Raw genomic sequence first — 14,230 nt, forward strand, 5'->3', positions numbered from 1 at the left:
GTTTGTTGACATGCTCAGAAAGTTAAAACAATGTGGGGACGATGGTTTCCTAAAATGGCTCCATGTTTTAATGCTAATGGATGACACTGTCATCCTGGCAACGTCAAAGGAAAGGCTGACTGAAAAACTGAAATATCTGGAGGAATGTTGTGATGAATATGGCATGCTTGTTAATGAAAGTAAAACCAAATTTATGGCTATATCGGGATCTGATGAAGACAGGCAACCTATTCAGCTTGCTTCCCTTACAGTGAAGCATTGTGACAGTTATACATATCTTGGAGCCATCTTCACTGCTGATGGAAATGCCCGAAACTCATTTGCCCTACATGCAAAGGAGAAGACAAAGCACCTAAACAAACTAATTATCTTCCTGACCACCAACTATGATGCTCCATTTTGTGTAAAACGTAAGGTTTTTGAGGCTGCTTTCTCATCAGCTATATTGTATGGGTGTGAGGCTTGGTTGAAAATCCCCTTAAAGTCTGTTGAAACTCTCTACATGGCTGGAGTGAAATCCCTACTTGGGGTGAGGGTTACTACCCCTAATTTAACCTGCCTGTTAGAAGCAGGACTGCCTTCAATGCAAGCTTTGGTGAGAGAAAAGCAAGCCAGGTTCTTCACCAACATACAGCAGCGGAATGGCATGCTTGATGACCCCTTGTGGTATGTTCTTCAATTGCTGAAAAATGAGAACCAAGTCATGTATTCTCATTTATCTGAGATAATGGAAAAACGAGATCATATTGAGAGTGACCGAAGGGACATGATTCATAAATTACAATCCAAAGAGGGAACAAGATATAAGACATACCAAGCCATCAACCCAGATCTATCTGTTCACCCACTCTATACCAGCACCAGCAGTACACCTTACATTGAGGACTATTTGAGGATAACCTTTACACGGTTTCGGTTGTCCGCTCATAGACTGCGTGTGGAAATGGGAAGATGGAGCCGCATACCACCTGAACAGCGGTTTTGCCAATGTGAGACTGGTATACAAAACGAACAGCACATACTGGTTTGTCCCCTCACACAAGATATCAGAGAGAAATATGGACATGAGGGTATTGATTTGAGCTCACTCTTTGTGGGCACTAACAGAGAGACTTTGCATATGCTACATGCCTGCCTGTCACTTGTGGAGCAATAGAAAGCTCCTGTTGTAAAGGGTTTCTGTATTGTGTATTGTATATTTTAATGTATTGTACCTTTTTAAAGTTTTTGATTCATGGGTTTTTTATTATTGTTTGGACCCAATGTTTTATACATTTGTGTCGATAAAGTAACTAACTAACTACTGTACTGTACTGTACATGGCGACTGGCCCAGGGTTAGAGTGGCTGGATGGTAACCGCAAGGTTGCTAGTTTGAACCCGGGCTCCCCCAGAGTTAGTGTCGAAGTGTCCTTGAGCAAGACACTTGATTGATTGATTGATTGATTGATATGTTTATTGATATTGATTATCATCATTAAGGCTCATTATAGATTACTCCTTGAGCTCACCTGTAAGTAACAGTACATTTCAAAACCCACATGCCACATGTGGAATATAGTATTTTTGCAAGGTAAAAAAGCCAACAACAAACTTATACGTAGCCTACATACTTATGTACAGTATGATGTAGACCTGGGTTGGAATACTGCCAGTCAAGAAAAGGACATATTTATCAAATACTGCAGTTGTAATTAGGAGGCTATTATTCTCTGTCTCTCTGTGAACATATGTGTAGGTATGTATATTTTTATACGTATCATATATCAGTAATGCCCATATTGTATCGCGTTGGACCGATCTGATTAGGTATCGCAATAAAATGTCTGCACTTGTGTTGCGTTGAGCCATACCGTGACCCTCACGTGACCTTTAAAGGTCATGAGTTACCTGGAGTCAGTCCTGGTGACCAATAACATCAAAACAAATTGTCAGATTGCCCCAAAGAGCAAGAAACATGTTAGGTTTTGGTGAACCCATGACACGCTAGCACCACCATCAGGCCATTTTTTAAATCAGCATAAAAACAATGTGTATCAGCATCAGTGTTAATTTAGTATCTTCTCCTGAACCGTCATACAGACACAGCATTTACTCATGTTACTTATGCTACCATTAATTTAGGTCAAACCTTGACCTTTTCTCTGCTGCCACCAACATGCCAAACATTCAAATAGGGAGCCCACTGAGCATTTTTTTGGTCTAATATATACTATTATATTATATTATATTATATTATATTATATTATATTATATTATATTATATTATATTATATTATATTATATTATAGTATAGTATAGTAAGAGATTCCCAGTTCAACCTGTTGACCCACTGGGAGCTACCCTTAGAGTATATATTAATATATACTCTAAGGAGCTACCCAGTTCAACAACAGTTCTGTTGCTAGCCATTGGGAGATACCTGACAGCCAATGGGAGCTGTTCAGGTTAAGTAATGTAGGCTACAGACAGTCTCCAACAATTGGCCAATGGGAGTCGTACAGTACATATACATAGTATACACACCAATCATTTCCCTCTATACCAGCAGTTATCAGCCACTGGCATATAGTGTGGTGGTTTGTCCACCTGCAGAAACACACTGCCCTCTCTCACTGTTTGCTTTGGTAGACTTTTCTTGAGCTACTAAAACAAACAAACATCAAAAGTAGAAAGATATTGGCAGTAATCAGTAATCAAATAAGGCATGTGGTTATTTTTTACATATTTGGTATTAACAATCTGAATCTGCAAAGTCACTATAGTAACTAAAGCATGTCAAATTATTGTAGTAGAGTAAAAAAGTACAATATGGAAGTAAAGTAAAAGTGCCTCAAATTGTAAGCTACTTAAATACAATAATTGAGTAAGCGTACTTAGGTACTTTCCATAATTGACTGTGTATACCGTGGCGCGTACTGTGTATGAGCATCCTCTTTCTTTACTGCTGTGAAGACACATCGCTTCAGCCCTTTTGATCATTCTTACGCTGTTACCAAGCAACATGATCACATAAGAGAGAGAGAGAGAGAGAGAGAGAGAGAGAGAGAGAGACTGAGTGTGGGGGTAGAGAGCAAACGCAGGCACGAAAATATATGGATGCGAGAAGTCCAATGCAACGTATCCCACTGAGCAATTTTCGGCTTTAAAAAAAATGGGGTCAAAATAGTCTAGTTTTTTAGCAGTCTATTAGCCAGGCTAATCAAGGTATAAATGTAGACCGTCTATAGACGTTGAAACGACGTTGTTTAATTAGATTAAACGTTGTTTTAGACTATTTTGACCCCCGTTTTTAGACCTTTTTTTGCCATTTAGTCTATTAGACTACAAAAATGCTCAGTGGGATATGTACACAGAAAGATGATGGCTCTTAAATATTTTGCGTGTCTTAAGTACCAGGTCTTATTACCTAACTTGAGTAAACTAAAGACCTGGAGGCGTGATCAATGCCATTTGGCTATTCTGAGTGGCCAAAGAGCATTGATCACGCCTCCAGGTCTTTAGTTTACTCAAGTTAGGTAATAAGACCTGGTACTTAAGAGTAAGACACACAAAATACAGCCCTTAAATGTGAAAGCTCGAGGGACAATTGCCATCCCCTAGCACTAGAAGGTCTGAGAGGTCATTTTGACTGTTTTTGTATATTATTTTGAAGTTAATTATCTTTGCCCATGAAGCTTTCAGAAGGTTCCCCTTCCATGAGCATCATCATCCATCACCATTCTATCATCTCAGAAAATCTTGACATCTGAAAAAAATTCTAGTGCTAGAACCCCAAATGAGGGCCCTGTAGCCCCCTTTCCATGCCATGTTGTTGTACAGTGTGCAGAGGTGGCATGTGTGCTCATCGTCGTGTTACAATGGCCACCTCCTCCCCCGCATGCAGCACGCTCACAGTGTGACGGGCTAGCTCACAGCACAGTACATTTGAACGCCTCTTTAGCCGTACACAGGGTGATTACAGTCATTATCTGACTTTAAATATGCTCATTCTAACCCCCTCTCCATGCAATTACAATTGTGTTTGTGTCTCTCTGTATGTATACAGAGCCTACCTTGAGATCCCAAGCAGTGCTGTTCCGCACACACTAGCTGTGCTTCCCCAAAAAAAACATATTTTTTGTTTTCAGTGAAATTTAACCACCCAGCATGCATAATTGTTTACGATTTTTTGATGGAGAAAATTGGTCCGACTACTGTTGTAATTCAAGTCTAGACTATAATATGGTTAATAAAGCTAAAGATCATAAGTAGAGGCTTTTAATAGTTTTCTCAATTTAGTCGTTGTATACTGTATGGCTGAATCCTCAAAACCTTCAATAATGAGGCCATTGAGAGTTCTTTACACGACTTAATGCAATGTAATGGAATTACTGGAAATTAATGGAAATGCGATTTCAAGAGGAAGTGGTTAACCAGGCTACAAAAATCCTGGGAGTGGATAGAGGGGATCATATAATTCCTACAATCATATAATTGGGAGATCTAAAGGTCAGAGGTCCTTTGATGAATGACTGTGAGCCTCAGTTCATTCAGTTCATTCATGGATGTTTGGCCCCTTATCCAGAACATCTCCTGGTGGCGGGGCAGTGAACAGGGCCTCCCTGACACCCCCTGCAGTGCAACTTATTTTGATGTTCCCCCCAAGACCTGTCTCGTCGTCTCAGCCAGAGCCAGTGACTTGCTTTCTCTGCTTCCTCTGAGAGTTCTTTAGTGGCCTTGCTCAGTCTTTCCCCATGTCCTTGAGCAGGCGTGACGTGGAGCTACCAACAAAGCCTCTAGCTCCCACCTCCACCGGGTACGTCCCTATACTAGAAGGTCACTTCTTGTTTGGAAAGTTGGGATTGCAATGGGATGCTCCATCTCCCCCATCCTCTTCGTATCCGAAGCCTGGGAAGACAAGGATGTGGGGGAAACCCTCCTTCAGCAGCTGTCAGAAGGCCTGTCGAAGATCGACTCAACCCAGTTGCCCGGAAAGCACAAGGTGTGGTGCTATCACTTCACCTTGTACCCGAGGGTGATGTGGCCTCTCAAACTGTGTGAAGTCACCTCATCAGCCGTTAGCCGGATGGAGGCAAAAGCCAACTCCTTCATCCGCAAATGGCTTGGGCTGCCGCAAGCCACATATAATCAAAAAGTGTGTGTGTGTGTGTGTGTGTGTGTGTGTGTGTGTGTGTGTGTGTGTGTGTGTGTGTGTGTGTGTGCGTGCGTGCGTGCGTGCGTGCGTGCGTGCGTGCGTGCGTGCGTGCGTGCGTGTGAGTGAGCGAGCGAGCATGGGTGAGAGAGAGACAGATACTGGGAATGTATTTGCATAGGTAGAATAATATAATATAATCCCATGTAATCCTGGACATCAACTCGGGAAGGCGGGGGTAACAAAGAAACATTATACTGTATGTGTGAGAGGAGGAGGGGGTAACAAAGAAACATTATACTGTATGTGTGAGAGAGTCATTTAGTGTCATCTCTCACAAAAGACCAAAAAGATAAATGAGGTGTCTACCCGGGACCCAAACTAACAAAAATACTTTATGAATTATCCACAAACATATAGGGAATTTAGCAGATGTACCAGCTCATAGCCTATACGTACATCTTCTATTTTCACTATTTCTTTCTTTTTATTTTTGGGCTTTTATGCCTTTATTGATACTTGATAGGACAGTAAATAGAGAGAGAGATGGGGATTGACACGCAGCAAAGGTCGTCGGGATTGGGGAATTTGAATCTGTGCATGCTGTCGGTCTGGCATTGCAGCCAAGGGTGCCCGAACCTCTTAAAAAAATATCTTCAATTATTTAAAAAAAAAGTTTTACATTTCTGACAAATCTGATAAAAAAGAGATTTTTTTTTTCTCTGTAGGAAATGTAAAAAGAAAAAAAAGGGGGGGAGACCCATTGTTTGGGAAAACATGGGGTGGGGACACTGGGGGGGGGGGGGGGGGGGGGCCCCAGTGGGGACACTGGGAGTACAAGGGGTGGGAGCGAATTAAGTGATTTAAAGAGTCATTTAGTGTCATCTCTCAGTCTGGGACAGGGGACCGGGGTATCGACCACCGTAATCCCTTCTTCATCCCCACCCTCCCCTCTTCCTTCAACCCTAAATGACCTCTCTCTGTCTGTCCCCCTCCTGGGGGGTCTCTCATTGCTCTGCATGTCTGTGTCTTATTTGTCCATTCAGATTAAAGTCCCAGCTATAATACAGTATACTTTTGTGTTTGTGTGGCCGATTCTCAATCTTTTTTTAATTCAAAGACTCCCCAGTTTGATATGCAATAGACCATGTGACCCCCTTTTGATGTTTATCTTTGGGACCGCAATCTACACTGAAGATCCTCAGAGTTATTTTAACTGACTATGTACAAAAGGGACGAATGAACCCGTGATTTGGACCCCTGGTGGGCCCCAGACCCAATGTTGAGAACTCTATACCAGTGGTTCCCAAAGTCCTTGAGGTAGTTCCAGGGGGTCCCCAGCTAAATGATAGTTTGGAAAAAAAATGTGGTTACATTTGCACACTCTCAGAGTTGAATTAACATTGATTTTACAATATTAATTGGGGGTCCCAGAGATAGAATTGCCATTAAATGGGGGTCCGTAGACTAATGCATGTCAAACTGGGGGTCCTTGAAATTAAACGGGTTGAGAATCACTGCTACAGCCGTAAAAACTTCTCTTATGGGGGTCCCTGGCATATATATTTTCAAATGGGGGTCAATTAGTGTCAATTTGGGGGTCCTTGACATAAAAAGGTTTGGGAACCACTGTCTGTCTCACGGGAGCTCTTTTCAGCTCCCTTGACCCCAAAAGTTCTCCTGAAACTTACAGTCTTACGAATTATCTGTAAAACATTATTAATTGATTCTTGGGGAAAGCATGTCCTTAAAGAAATCCCCTCTAAACTGAGAGGAAATGAGAATATCAATAATGGTATTTATAAAAACGATAGATAGACCTTTAATGATCCCGCAAGGGTAATTCAGTTCTGAGTTGTCATACAGCACTGAAGTAGGACAAAGATGCAGCAAAATGTACAGAACAAAAAATTGAAATGTAAAAAGTAGAACATAAGATACAGCGTACCAAATATGAGGCTTAAAGTCTGGCCTGGCCTGCACTTGGACTGACTGGAATTTGCATATGAATAGTATCAATGTACAATGTATCACGAGTCTCACGACCAGTAACACGGGCATATGGGATTATGATGCAAGGTTGATGTATATAATATATACTGTACATCAATGTCTCATCATATGCACATATATCCTATACTCTGTCTTTTGATTGATTGATTGAAATCTTTATTAACAGTTTGCAGAATTACAGTACATTTCAAGCACAAACTCTACGTGCGTGCGTGCATGCGTGCGCTTGCGTGTGCGTGTGTGTCTGCCAGCCATCTACACAGTGGGACTGTATATAAAGTCTATCTACAGCGAACATAATGAGGATGGAATATACAATCTATGAATGGTAAAACATCTACAGCAGTTAGCCTAAGCCTCTAATTATGATAAATTAATTTCGCAAAATGTGGAACACCCTACCAACAGTCATTGAGACATGTGAATACCTTGACTCCTTCAAAACCGCTCTCAAAGGGCACGTATGGATGGCTGCAATTCGAAACTAGCCCCTGTAAAAGTATGAGTGCCCTCCCCTTTTTCCCCCTTTTTACCTGCTTTTATGATGATTTCCTGTTTTTTGTTATATAGAAGTGTATATTTGTACGTCTCTAAATGTTCTGATGAATTGAAACTGGTGGACCCTATTGTAAACAAGTGTAATTCTTTATGGTGTAAACCACAGTTAACAGTTTTTGTATTGAGTTGTGCACAACTCAATACAGTATACAGTGTATACTGTTAATCAATACTGATAAATACAATCAATCAATCAATCAATCCCAGATTCCCAGTGAAAGAATTGCAGTGTATAATATTAATACTAATAGTGCTACAGCCGCCACCTAACTGGATATTGCAGTTTTTATTTGGGCAACTCAAACATCTGTACATACAGTACTATATCCAAATAACATTCACACTGAACCTGATCATTCTTTTTCTAACCCCATTTGGTCTTCACTGATGTCCCTCATCACTGGATTTACAGTTTAAGCACGTAATTGACCAGATTTAACCTATTATAAAAGCATAATTAAACACAGCCCTGGGCAACATCGGCCATAAGCAGCTTCATCAATCTGGGGGGTCAGGCTGGGCAGGGGGTGAGGTAATAGCAGCACTAACAGCTCTGTGTCTACATTACAGACTGTCTGTTAAAGCATGGGGATCTGTTAATCTGACACTGGTTACAGGAGAAGAATCAAGCGCTAATCCCATGACTAGCCTGATAATCCCATTCACAGCAAGACCCTATATGAGGACAACACCAGTAAACGCACACACACACACACACACACACACACACACACACACACACACACACACACACACACACACACACACACAGACACACACACACACACGTGTACACATGTATGCTTGGACAGACACAGCCACATGCACACACTGCATGCACAGTGCACACACAGACAAACATTCATCACCCACACCACGCAAAATGATGACAACAAAAGGCACTTATGTGGTTGTTTAACTAACAGGTATGAAATGTGTCTATTCATGGGGACAATTACCTCCTATGTACAAGACAAGCATACAAGCTTAATTGTAAATGGGGGTGGGTGGCATTTGTTCAGTTTCTGTGTCCAGGGGGTTTGGTGGCCAGACATAGGACTGCAATAATTGAACTAATCGATTTAAATTGATTATTACAACAACAACCTATATATATTTTTTCTTTTTTTTTACATAAAGCAGGAATAATTTCAGAAGTGTGTATGAGAAGTGTAAGAAGAATGAAGGAGTCAATCTATACCCACGGTCAGCCAATAGGATGGAGATGAGCAGTGTCCATGTACTGGTATGTTCCTGCAAATCCCCTGGTTCCCACTGTTTTCAGTCCAATTATAAATACACAGAAACCACTTTGAGTGCTGCTGATACAATATCAATGGCGAAGTGAATCCATGTTATTTTCATATCTGACCATATCTGCTGCCTGCTTGGATGAGAAAGTGTAAAATAGACCTTGACCCCTACCAACATGTGAGATTGACATGCAGTTGAAAATATAACTACCATATTTAACCTTGACCTTTACCAAGGGGGATTGTGTGTTGGTCTGTTTGTCAGTGAGAAAAATCCTTAAATGACTGGACCAGGAGGCGGGTTTGCAGGTGAAATGTTTAGGTTTTTAATGTGTTCCAGCCCAGGTCTGGATATTCATAATTAGGCAACTCAAACATAACTTAACACACGTGAATGCGGGACATGTGATTTTACGCGGTTCAAATCCTGACTCATGGACAGAAGGCGGTCAGATTCGGGGACATCGACCCGGTTCTAATGAACTTTCCTACACGGTTTATATACGGCAGAGTTACAGGGGTGTTAGACAACGCGTTGCAAACTGATTACGGTAGATGGGATCAATGTGTTGTTTTTCCTCATGAAAGTAGACATTCAGGGCTTTCATTCGGTGTATAGTATGTATAGGATATTCTTTGTGTTCAAATTTATATCTGCCTGTCAATGTCTGTGACACAAAACTGTGAATATCTCAGCTTTCTGTTCAAAAACACCACTTTTAGACAAAAGCAGATAACTCCAGAATGGAAGATGGTAAGATCTTTTTTGAGTGGTGCAACCACTCCTACAACCAGCAATGTCCGTGTACCTGTGTACCTGTGTACCTACCTGTGTAAATGAGCACGAGTATGTGACTTCTTTATACCAGTAGGGGGCGCCAGAAACAGAGAGAGGGGTAGTGCTGTGTCTCTAATGAGAGAGAGAGAGAGATGGGGGGGGGGGAATTAAAAGATTTCAGTGCACTGTGCCTACACATGTCGCGACCGCAGGTCGCGACATGTGTAGGCACAATGCAAGGAATAAATGCATTCGCCATGTATCCGAAGGAAGTCTGATCCAATCACTTTTAGATTTCTCCAGTTTAATCCTGAGTTTAAGTTTTTTAGTGTTCAAGATCTAATTTTAGGCATGTTTAAGCCTCGAGGAAAATCCGTGTTGAGGTTCTTAATCCACTGTTTTTCATTAAAACGTCTTTGTCCTACTGTCCAGTTAGGATTGTGTTGAAGTCCAGCGCATTTTAGAGCTCCAATGCCGTGCGCCATAAAATGTTGCACCAATCTTGTGGTTGTCTTTTTGGCATTGTTAATATTGTATCTGTGTCGTCCCAGCCTAGTACCTATTGTTTTACCTGTCTCTCCGACATATTGTAAACCACATTTTTCACATGTGATTAAATAAATGCAGTTGCTGGTTCTGGCTGTTATTTGTTGTTTAATCTCCAAGACGCGTTTTGTGGTTCTATTTTTTACTAATTGTTTGGGTTTGAAGTATTCTGGTCCCTGGCGTGCTGGTGTGTTGATTTCTTTTAGCTTGCTGTGTACTAGATAATCTTTAAGGTTTTTATTTTTTCTGTAGGCCGATATAATTTTATAATCTTTTAGAAGATCGTCTGTTCGGTTCTCAAAATTCCTTTTTATTCTGTTGTTGGCTAGTGTGCTCTGTGTTGAATAACTGGTTATCAGGGCCAATTTGGGGCCTGTATCTCGCACTTTTATTTCTAAGAAGGTTTTTTGGGCTTTCCGGAGGAAGGTCCTAGTGTATCCTCTTAGTCTGAGGGCATTAAATAGAGTTTTACAAGCTATTTTGAAATCACTTCTTTGCGTGCAAATCCTATGGAATCTTAGTAGTTGTGATTTGACTATTCCTGTGTAGGAGTGTGTCGGGTGGAATGACGTTTTGTGTAATAGGGCGTGAGTGTCTGTTTCTTTAAAGAATACTTTTAAGTCTAGTTTCCCATTTGTGTTAAAGTTTGGGCCCTTGAAGATTGTTACATCAAGAAAGTCAATCCTTTCTGTGTGTGTCACATATTTTATCGTTATGGATCTATGATGGCTATTTAAAACATCAATAAATTCCTGGAATTCTTCTTGGCTATGTTCCCATATTCCAAATATATCATCTAGAAATCTATAGTAATGTGTCGGTTTAAGTCTGCATTTTTCTAGTGCGGTCTGTTCCCATATGCTCATGTAAATGTTTGCATAAGATGGTGCAAATCTCTTTCCCATGGCCGTGCCTTTGATTTGTAAATAGAATTTGTTGTTAAAGGAAAAATCATTCTGGGTTAGATTTAAGTCTAGTAATTGGAGTATTTCCTCCTCTGGTCGACTTGTGTCTGGGTATTTACTAAAGACTTCCCTGACTGCTTGGAGTCCTGATTCTGTTTCAATGTTTGTGTAGAGGCTGTCTATATCTATTGAAAATAGAAGGGCCTCCTTTCCTACTTTAATAGCTTTAATTTTGTCCACAAAATCGTAAGTGTCTTTTATAAAACTGGGGTGTTTTATCGACAGTGGGTTCAGGAAATATTCAATAAACTCTGCTGTCTGATACGTCTCGCTGCCACAGTCCGACACAATTGGTCTCCCGGGTGGAATTTCATATGGTATTGTCCATGAATCCGGGCTTTTGTGTATTTTTGGTAAAAGATAAAATATCCTAGCCCGTGGGCTATCCTGTCCTATTAAGTATTGGTGTTGTTTGGCGTTTATGTGCCTTTTGTCCTTAAGACTGTTTATGATGGCTATGGCCTTCGTAGCTGTCTGCATGTAAATGGGTTGGTCTAATTGCCTATAATGGTCCTGATTGTTGAGCTGTCTCTCACCTTCTAAAAGGTATTGATGTCTATCCATAATTACTATGCAGGAGCCTTTGTCTGCTGGTTTGATAATGATTTGTTTGTTGTTGATTAGTTCCCTAAGTGCCCTGGTTTGTTCTATTGTGAGATTATCTTTTTCCTTAATGTGTCCTGGTATGCGTGTTACCGTATTCATGTCCTTCTGCATCAGTCGTTTAAGACTGCTTGGGATTAAATTCTCAGGCGGTTCCCAGCTTGATTTTGGTCGAAAAGGCAGTATCTCCGTTCCTTGGTCCATTCCAAAGTGTGTAGCTAGTTTCAATCTGCGGTGATACTGAGAAAGGTCTTTCTTTAACCTGTTGGTTTGTTGTTTATAGATATCCAGTGTCGGGACAAAGGAAAGTCCCTTTTCCAGCAGTTCGGTCTGGTGTTGATCTGGCTGGAAGTAATGGGACAGATTAATTATGTTTGACTTGCCCCCCCTCCTTTCTGGGTTTATGGGGTCTATAAGTTTAAACTAGTAAGCCAATTTACAAGCATTGCTTTGCCTGTCTCTGTTGTCCAATGTACGTTATCAGGAACCACTTTAAACTCCCTGTCATCCAATTTAGGGAGGTAATTATAGGTAACAATATTGCGATTTAGCTCTCTCATGTTATCCTTATCCTTTATTGAGAAATTAGTTGAGTAGTTGACTAAAGGGACATGGATACTTGCAGTTGGGAATGCGTTCTGTGCTGCTGCGATGGCCTCTCTCAATGCCCTCTGCGCTTGTTTTGGAGCGTGGCCTCTCTCGTTTATCCCAACCGACAGGATGCAATAGGCTACAGTGGTGTTGCTCGGTATCCTCTCTAGTAGGGCCTTCGTATGTTGGAAGCCCATTCCTGGGTAGCAATCCACTTGCAGATCTGGTCGTGTCAGAGATGGAAGTTGGCTCATGTTTGAGTCTCCTATGATGAGGATGCTTTTCTTTGGGAATAGTCTCCAACGTTGGTTCTTCTTCCCGGTGTTGATGTGTTTGTAGACTTCCCCTGGGGTCCTTGGCTCGTCTATTTCTGGTTCATCTGTTTCCTTTTCTCTGTTCTCTCCTGGGTCTGTCCTGGTCCTCCTAGGGGCTGCTTCTGTGTCCTGGGTCCGGTCCTGTGTAGTCTTCTTCTTTGTTGGTTCCGTCCTGTTGTGGTCAGTCCTCTGGGGTTTTGGCGTGCCATTTGGATTGGCTCTCCTACTTCGTGTTTGCCTCTGTGGTGGGCTCTTCTGTGGTGGTAGGGTCAGGGAGGGGAACTCTACTTCCGATAGATCCGTTCTAGGGGGGACCTGTACTATGGTTGGTAGTATTGTCTTGGAAATAAGTATGGTGGGGAACATGGGGGGGGTCGAGGTCAGAGAGGGTGGGGAGAGAGGGGCAGTGGATACACAAGGGAGGGGGGTTTTTGGAGAACGATGGGGAGTGGACACAGGTATATCAGGATCAGAGGGAGGAGGAGGAGGGGGGGGTGGGGGTAAAGTGGGAATAGGCAGAGAGACCGTAGTAGGAGGGGGGGGTGGGGGTAAAGTGGGAATAGGCAGAGAGACAGTAGTAGGAGGGGGAGGGGTAGAAATGACAGTTCTATTTGATCTGAGCTGTGTGATCATAAGTTGGGCTTTGTTTATCTCCAAATGTGTTAGTCTTTTCCCTAAGTTTTTTCTAGCCCATCTGATTGCTATGGTAAAGGCTTTTTTCTCCTCGTCCTCTGTTAAGTTATCTGTTAACTCTTGTTTGGTTGTGTTTAAGACTGTGGTGTAGTGTTCTTCTAAGGCTAAGATGGTTGTGTGACACCAGTGTCTGGATATCCCTTCGAGTAATAGGGTGGTTTTAGCCGTTGGTAGAGCTGGTTTTATCAAATTTATGAGTTCAAGGGTTTTCCTTGCTATACTCGCTGGTGGTCTGCTAGAAGAATTTACATTCTGCAGATGATGTGTACTTATGATCAATTTGTTCATGGTTCTGATGGCTTTTAAGAAGTCACCTCTTTCTGTGTGGTGTGTGTGTGTGTAGGTATGTGTGTTGTATCTTACGGGACCCGATCGGGTCTGGTGTTGAGGTCTCTCTCCGGCTCTTGGGTGAGGTACTGACTGCTGGTTTTGCTGTCTCTTGTTCAACCAAGGTTGGTTCTGTCTCCGGAGGACCTGTGGTCTGTGGTCAGGCCGTTGGTTGTGTGGAATTCCCTGTGACTGGTGGGGAGATCTCTGTCTGGGTCTGTTCTTCAACCAGGGCTCCTCCAGTCTAGGGTGGAATTCTCGCCTGTCTTCCGGCGGTATGGTGTTGATTCTCTCCTGGTGATATGGCTGGTTTCCAGCCCATCGTCCCGGTGGAGGGTCTCGTCGGTGTGGCCCGTCCTCAGGCCATGTAACTTCCGTGGTTCTGCGGTGGTCTCTCCATTGGTTCTTCTGATGCATGCTATAGCTATTTCGGACTGGTATTGTCCTTCTTCAGGC

This window comes from Protomyctophum bolini (assembly GCF_963924005.1).
Source record: "Protomyctophum bolini genome assembly, chromosome: 8".
Taxonomy (NCBI): domain Eukaryota; kingdom Metazoa; phylum Chordata; class Actinopteri; order Myctophiformes; family Myctophidae; genus Protomyctophum; species Protomyctophum bolini.